This window comes from Mus caroli, chromosome 7, assembly GCF_900094665.2.
Source record: "Mus caroli chromosome 7, CAROLI_EIJ_v1.1, whole genome shotgun sequence".
Classification (NCBI taxonomy): Eukaryota; Metazoa; Chordata; class Mammalia; order Rodentia; family Muridae; genus Mus; species Mus caroli.
The window spans coordinates 25,932,841-25,941,973 of record NC_034576.1 but is presented as its reverse complement, the minus strand read 5'-3'; the positions used below and the strand labels follow the sequence as shown (position 1 = coordinate 25,941,973).

The 9,133-nt window shown below is 40.4% G+C and overlaps 1 protein-coding gene across 1 annotated transcript in view; it reads left to right on the top strand.

Annotated features, from left to right (window-relative positions):
* Window positions 1–9,133, top strand: part of LOC110298847 (cytochrome P450 2B1-like) — a 94,746-nt gene that overhangs the window by 7,716 nt on the left and 77,897 nt on the right. The gene's annotated exons all lie outside the window — the stretch shown is intronic.

Sequence of the window (9,133 nt, the reverse complement as noted above, 5' to 3'; positions counted from 1 at the left end):
CACTTCATCATTTCATATGTATGTGTATGGCTCTGTATTTCTACATTCAGTTCACTCCACCTTGCTCATTATCCCTCCTGCTGTGCCTCCAGTTCTTAACTTCCTTGCCTCTCCATGGTGTCCCCGACTTTCTTTCAGTCCTAAGAAACTTTTTCTTTAGCCCCAAAGTGCATTCTTGCTTTCTCTGTTCTCTTTCCATCCACTCACCTGGGTGGAGAATGAGCTTATGAGTGAAAAGGTCCTATACAACAAGTCCAGCAGGTGAAGGAACTGGTGGTCTGTGTAGTCAAAGTGCTCTACAAAGACAATGGAGCAGGTGATGTTGGCTGTGATGCACGGAAAGAGGAAGGTGGGGTCCAGGTGGCTCCTGGAGGATGAGGAGGTAGGATAGGAGACATGGGGACAAGGAAGTGGGGAACATTAGGCATCATCTCTATCTGTGTAGGGTTCCCCTTTCACTACTCAAAAAATAGAAACACCTGCTGCCCCATTGGCACATATGATGCACTAGACCCTCCAGTCAGTGATGCACATACCATTTTATTTAACTTCCCTCAATTCTGTACAGAAGATATGATGCTATTCGTATACACAGTTCACTAATGGAACTCAACTAATCATGATTGGGATGAGGATTTTGAGAATCAGAGTTAGAGTGTGCATAGTTAGTCTCCATTTTGCACCTCCTCCCTGGTCACCATTCTGACTTTGAGCAGATAGTTAATTCCCAGTGGCAGGAAAGGGAAGAGAAACATTCAGGGATTCACAAGTTCTGCACAATTCCACTTCCATCTGCCATGTACATAGTACTTTGTGACTTTTTGAGTCCTATAACACCCAGCTCATGTTGGGCAGTTTAGATCCCACTTGATGTCCTATTGTCAAAATTTCAGTTTCCACTAAGGTCCAATAGTAGGGCAATAACTGTGTTTCAAAGGAACAATAGTTGCATGCAGATGATGATAGAGCCCTACTCCAAAATCCTGAAGGTCTCTTCTGCCACTGATAAGTCAAGTACCATCGGGTCTACTGGATCATACAGTCAAAGTGCTACAGCAGTCTGTACAGTGATCTGGACCTGATGAAGAGCCTTCTCCTTTCAGGCCCCAAAGGCTAGCTGCTTTCTGAGTTTCTTGGTATATGGGCCTGAGTAACACATCCAAGTGAGGAATGTGATGTTTCCAGAATCCAAATGGACTCATTAAATGTTGTGCTTCTTTCTTTTGGGTGGGGGAGTAGGGGACAGGTGAAATAACATATCTTTCCCCTTTAAAAATATCTCTGCATGCTCCACACTATTGGACTCCTAAGAATTTCACTGAGGTAAAGAGTCCTTAAATTTTGGTTGGATTTATTTCTTATCCTCTGATATGCAAAGTAAGATGTCCTGTCCCCAACTCCCTCCACTTTCTAAAGTACCATATTGCTCATTTTGTTCACAAACTCTTTCTATCTGATTGCATGTTCTTTCATGTCCAGGTTAATGTTTCATTGGCATTGTGACCTTACATACTTCCAAGATGCTACACTTCTAATGCTCTCCAGTACACAGGAGACAGAGAACTGATCAGCGGGTTGGAGATTGAGTGACTGTGTGGATCAAGGAAGGTGTCATTAAAGAAGCATGAACTGTCACACCCTTAGGAGTCATGCATCTTAGCTGTCACCAGAAGAGGAAAGCAATTTCAGTTAAACTTGAAATGCAACACAATCTTACATAACTCTGACATTTGAAGGACGGAGAAATATTGGTGTTAACCCTGCTCCCCTTTGCCAGGATATGCACTTGTTTAAAATATTGTTGCGAGAAGTACCACACATCTGTTATTCCAGAAAATGAGATATTAAGTTAGGTGACTTATTATGGCCACATGTTCCACACATCTGTCATTCTAGCACACAAGATGTTAAGACAGGTAGATTATTAACCTGTGAAAAGTAGGATTATGCTGTCTCAGAACAAATTTTAAAAATTGAACACACCATTGATCCAGGTAGTTGATCTTTTACAAAACAAGAGATAGCAGGAAGTTGGGATTATTGTCACTCTATCAGCTTCTCAATGGGAAGTAGAGCCATGGATACTTATTGATACTTATTGATTGTTAATGAACAAGTGATAATGAAATACTTTGCCAGGATCAGATGCTTGGATGGTGTGTGCATAGCATTTATAACTGATTAACTCTACCCACCTGCCTTCTTATTCATCTCACCTCCTGCCCTGCCTCTCTGCTCCTTTGGCCAGGAATAACACAGGCTAATTTCGTTTATTAGCTAATCTCTTTATATTGTTGTGATTAGCCAGCACAAAATTTATTATTAAGCTGTTAAAGCATTTAGTAACAGATTGGTAAATAGCCACTCCCTTCCCTGGCCACTTTTCCCTGTCTGAGGACCTAAGAGTTGAAGGATTATTTCGCCACTGGGTCTGTACTGATTTATAGGATGTCATGATTAGGATCAGTACACCACTATTGTAGAGTAGGGGAGAAAGCCTGGGGTACCTAAGGTCTTATATCTCTATCTCTGTCTCCATACCCATACCCATACCAATATCTATATCTACACACACACACATACACACACACACACACACACACACACACACACACACACACACACACACACNACACACACACACACACACACACACACACACACACACACACACACACACGCACACATGCACACACAAATACCCATGTCTATGCTCTTCCATCCGGCCAGGTGTTCCAGTTATCTCTTCTAAGAAGATCCTTCATGTGACCCATCTTCAATCTGATCAATGCTTCTGGCAACACGTACACAAAACCAACCTCATTCATCCATTGGTTTTCCTGGGAGGGGAAATGAATGAGGGGCATTTACAGGGAATTGGTCCCAGGAATGTCAAAACCTTCCATGTTGAAAACCCTTGAATGGAATGGTGCATGTTTGCAAATAACCCATCCTCATTTTCCTGTAACCTTTAGCTGATTCTAGATTTCCATGCAGCTAATAGAAATTAGATGCTATGAAAATGAGCAGCACCCATGTTCTTTAGGTAATAATTCTATAAAATATCTATATGCATATTGAATTTAGATGTATGTATGGTTTCACAGGGGTCACTCGACTAAATCTTATGCAAAAATGTATTAACAATCAACCGCTCAGATAAATGATATAAAAAAATGTTGCTGACTAAACGTTAATAGGAAGCAGGTTTGGATTTTCTTTTTTACATCTGCTGCATTGAAATGACTTTAAAACATTTGCTGCATTTGTCAGAATGGGGAGAAGGTAGTGAGTATAAGGATGTAATACAGGAAGCAGTCTTAATGATAACTGATCTGCACTTGGATGATAAGCCTGTGCTTCTTTTTGGAGGATTCACTGTGCTATGCTTCTTGGGTGATGACCCACTTCAACATTCTCTTCCCTGAAAAACTTTTAATTGGGGCTTCAGAGGTGGTTCAGTGGCTTGTGGCATTGATGGTTGTGCTGGGCATCTGAAATTAGTCTGCCTCCCATGTCATATAGCTAATGACTGTGTGTAATTGCCAAATTCTTGGAACTGAGTTTCTCTTTTGGCTTCGTCAGAAACCAGGTATGCATTTGTGCACTTATACATGAACACACATGCTTACACATGCAATTATGATGATAGATGAGTGAAGGGGGTGAGAGGGAGAGATGGCCAATAGATGGATAGATAAACATATAGGTGATAGTCATGGAAATTGAAGTACTTACCAGATATGTAGTTATATACAAACATAAATAGATAGATAAATGACAGATGAATAGGTGAATAAATACATAGATGATAGAAAAACAGAAATAGAGATTATTAATAGATAATAGTGGTGATAGACGATAGACATATATTGACATATAGACATGTAAATAATAGATGATATATAAAAAGATGATAGATAGATAGATAAATATATGATAGGTAGATGTTACACATCACTTTTAATATTAAAGTTGGGGACCAGCAGTTAAGAGGACTTGCTGTAAAGTTATGATGACCAGACTTTGGATCCCAGAACCTACATAACAAGTCATGTTCCTGATTACCTCTATAGGTGGTACACTGTTGGTGCAGTATTGGGTACCTGGTTACCAGGGCTGCTGTCTGTTCTCTACATGGCAAAGTGGAGATTATTGCAATCAACGACCCCTTCATTGACCTCAACTACCTGTTCTACATGTTCCAGTATGACTCCACCCATGGCAAATACAATGGCATAATCGAGGCAAAAAATGGGAAGCTTGTCATCAACGGGAAGCCCATCACCATCTAGCAGGAGCGAGACCCTGCTAACATCAAATGGAATGATGCTCATGCTGAGTGTGTCATGGAGTCTACTGGCATCTTCATCACAATGGAGAAGTACTGGTCCCACTTGAAGTATGGAGCCAAAAGGGTCATCATCTCTGCCCCTTATGCTGATGCCTCCATGTTTGTGATGGGTATGAACCATGAGAAATATGACAACTCACTTAAGATTGTCAGCAATGCATCCTGTACCACCAACAGCTTAGCCCCCGGCCAAGGTCATCCATGACAACTTTGTCATCTTGGAAGGGCTTATGACCACAGTTCATGCCATCACTGCCACTCAGAAGACTGCTGATTGTCCCTCTGGAAAGCTGTGGCGTGATGGCCATGGGGCTGCCCACAACCAAATTCCTGCATCACTGGTGCTGCCAAGTCTAGGTCATCCCAGATCTGAATGGGAAGCTCACTGGCATGGCCTTCCATGTTCCTATCCCCAATGTGTCCATTGTGGATTTGATGTGCTGCCTGGAGAAATCTGCCAAGTATGAAGACTTCAAGAATTGGTGAAGCAGGCATCTGAGGGGCCACTGAAGGGAATCCTGGGATACACTGAAGACAAGACTCTCTCCTGTGACTTCAACAGCAACTCCCACTCTCCCACCTTTGATGCTGGGGCTGGCATTGCTCTCAATGACAACCTTGTGAAGCTCATTTACTGGTATGACAATGAATACAGCTATAGAAGCAGGGTGGTGTATGTCATGACCTACATGGCCTCCAAGGTGTAAGAAACCCTTGACAACCTACTACAGCAAGGACAGTGAGGGCAAGAGAGAGGCCCTCAGTTGCTGAGGAGTCCCTATCCCAACTTGGCCACCAACACTGAGCATCTACCTCACAATTTCCTCCCCAGGCTCCCATAATAAGAGGAGATTCTTAGGGAGCCCTCCCTACTCTCTTAAATACCATCAGTAAAGTTTGCTGCACCCACAAGAAAACCCAACAATCAACAAGTCCCAGGACATTATGGCCCTGCTATCTTGCTATAGCAAACCCTGGATATCCTAAAGAAACTGAAAAATAAGAACATGTTCTTAAATCCAATCTTATAAAGATGATAAAGATCTTTAAAGAAGAAATGAATAAATCCCTTAAAAATACAGGAAAATCCATTCAAACAGGTAGAGGCAAGAAAAAGCAAATAAAAAGAAGAAGCAAATAGATATAAAGAAATACAGTAAAATACAGCCAAACTGGTGAAGCATATAACTAGAACTGCCAAAGACCTGAAAATGGAGATAGAAACAATTAAAAAAAATAAACAGAGGCAATCCTGGATATGGAAACCCTAGCAAAGAGAACAGGAACTAAATACATAAGCATCACCAACCAAATACAGGAGCTGGATGAGAAAAACTCATGCACAGAAGATATGATACAAGTCAATATATCACTCAAAGAAAATGCAAAACCTTAAGACTTCATGACACAAAATATTCAGTAAATTTGGGACACTACAAAAAGACAAAACTTAACAAGAATAGAAAAGGAAGAAAGAGCAATTGTAGTAAAATCAAGGATGAGACAAGACTGCCTACTCTCTCCTTATCAAATATAGCACATAAAGTTGTAGCAAGGGCAATAAGACATCTAATGAGACCAACGGAGCATGAATTGGAAAAGATGTCAAAGTATCACATGCCAAAAACTTTACAAGAGTACTCATACTGCTGGTAAACACTTTTAGCAAAGTGGCTGGATAGAAAATAACTCAATAACTCAAAGAAATCAGTTGTTCTTCTCTATAAAAGTGACAAAAGGGTTGAGAAAGAAGTAAGGGAGATCCCCTTCACAATGGCCACAGATATTATATCAAACCTTGATGTAACTCTAACCAACCAATTAAAAGGCCTGTATGACAGGAAGTTCAAGTCTTTGAAGAAAGAATTTGAGAGGGATATCAGAAGATTAACAGATCTCCCATGCTCATGAATCTGTAGGATTAACATAGTCAAAATGGCTATCTTACCAAAAGCAATGTACCAATTTAATGCAATGCCCATCGAAATTCCAACACAATTCTATTCAGATATTGAAAGAACAATTCTCAACTTCTAATCAGAAAACAAAAAGACCAGGATATTTAAACCAATCCTGAACAACAAATGAACTTTGGGAGGAATCACTGTTTCTAACTTCAAGTTGAACTGCGGAACAATAGTAATATAAACTGAATGTTATTGGTATAGAAACAGACAAGTTGATCAATGGGATGGAATCAAAGATTCAGAAATAAACCCACATACCTGCAGATACTTGAGTTTTGACAAAGAAGACGAAAGCATACAGTGGGAAAGGAAGAACATCTTCAACTAATGCTGCTGGTAAAATTGGATGTCTGCATGTAGAAAAGTTCTAACAGATCCATGTCTTATCACTCTGCACAAAACTCAATTCAAAATGGTCAAAATCCTCAATGCTAAACCAGATACACTAAATCTAATTAAACAGAAAGGGGGAATAGCCCTGAACTCATCAGTGCAGCAAACAACTTCCTGTACAGAACACCAGTGGGTGGGGCTCTAAGGTCAATTCATAATACATGGGATCTCATGAAACTGATAACTTCTATAATGCAAAAGGCACCATGATTAGCACAAAATAATACAGTATAGATTGGGAAAAGATTTTAACCAACCCCATATTTGACAGAGGACTAATATGCAAGATATTTAAAGAACTCCAGAAGTTAGATACAAACAAACAAACAAAATAACTTAAAACATGTGGTACAGAGCTAAACACAGAATTCTCAACAGAGCAATCTCAAGAGGCTGAGAAGCACCTGAAGAAATGTTCAATAACCTTAGTCTTCAGGGAAATGCAATCAAAACAAACCTGAGCTCCTACGTTACATCCATCAGAATGGCTAAGATGAAAAAGTCAAGACAGGACACATGCTGGTGAGGTTGTGTGCTAGGGGAATAATCTTACACTTCTGGGTGGGAGTGCAAATTTCGACAACCACTTTGGAAATCAATGTGGCAGTTCCACAGAAAGTTGGGAATAGTTTTACTTCAAGACCCATCTGTACCACACTCCTCGATATATACACAAAAGATGTTTCACCATGCCATAAATACACTTGCTTAACTATGTTTATAGCAGCCTTATTTACAATATCCAGAAAGTGGTAACATCCCAGGTGTCCCTTAACTAAAGAATGGATAAAGAAAATATGGTTTATTTACACAAATGGATACTACTCAGCTATTAAAAACAAGGACGTCGTGAATTTCTCAGGCAAATGAAAGGAACCACAATATATCGGTGAAGTAAACCAGACCAAAAGTGATATGCATGGCATAGAGTCACTTATAAGTGGATATTGTCCATAAAGTACAGGATAACCACACTATAGTCAACAGACACAAAGAAAAGAAAATGAAGGAGGGCCCAAGGGAGGTTGCTTAAATCTTTCTCAAAAGAAGAGATAGGACTGAGTACCATGGGGGAAATCAGAAGTAAGGAGAGCAAGGAAATTGGCAGTGGGGAAGAGCAATCTCTGGGACTTGCCAGAGTACTTCTATGGAGGAACTACCCATTGGGTCTATGGGGTTGATTCTGAGAGTTTAGCATTGGGGTATATGAATCCAGAACTGGCCACTTCCTTTTGCCAGACAGGACTCTCAGTGGAGGAATAAGCACAGAAACACACTAACAACACCTTTGACTCAGGATCTGTCCTTCCTACAAGATGTGCAGGTACAAAGATAGAGCAGAGATGGAAGGAAATCCCACCAATGACTGACCTAAAGTGAGACTCATCCCACAGTCAAGAACCAATCCCTGCCACTATTAATGATTATCAATTATGATTTCAGACAAAATACTAGCATAACTTTCCTTTGAGAAACTCTACCCAACAGTTCATGGAAACAGATACAGAGACCCATGGACAAACATTAGAAGGAGCTCTGCCACACCCACTACAGCAGTGACTGTGTGACAGGCACAAAAGCTTGGGCAGAGTCCCAAGGCAAAAATTTCATGGAAACTCAGTCTCCTGGAACCTTGGCATCATGGAAAACGAATGCTCCAAACTTGTCCTTGCATTAGTTGGTGAATGGATCTGTGTGCTTGCCTTCAATACTGTTTTATTATAAGTGCCTCTAAGGATTGATTTTGACATATAGCTAAGTTAGATTAGCCTCCAACAGTGTTCCAATATCCTAGGAAATCGTTGAGCCAACTTTCGGCTTTAATTTTTGTAAGAATGTTACTCATTCAGATGAAAACCCTCCAGTGTTGACAGAGAGACAGTGAAAGCAATCAGACATTACAATTTACTGGAATAGAGCTAGAAATCTCAGGGCTAGTCTACAAAATATACTTAGAATAATAGCTGAGTCACTCCCATACACAGGAATTTACAATGGCCTAAGGGGAAGGTGGATTATACAATAGACTAGAATTGGAACTATGGCAAGGGCTTGAAGCCCTTGTCTCTGGCTTCTAAAAATAAGCTGACTTTAGGTGGGGCTGTTCTTGATCCCAGTTGTCAACATTGATTTTTATCCCAGTTGGTTCCTGTTAGCTTTTATGTATGCATTCCTCTGTTTTGTGTAAAACTCACTTATAAATCTGATGCTGGCTTTGGGAAATTACATTCTGATCAACACTCCCTGTGTTCCTATTTGTTTGTCACTTTTCCCTGATTCCCTGCCCACCCTGATTCTTCTGCTGGTTAAGGGACTGAGTCCAGTCCATGTCTTATCACTCTGCACAAAACTCAATTCAAAATGGTCAAAATCCTCAATGCTAAACCAGATACACTAAATCTAATTAAACAGAAAGGGG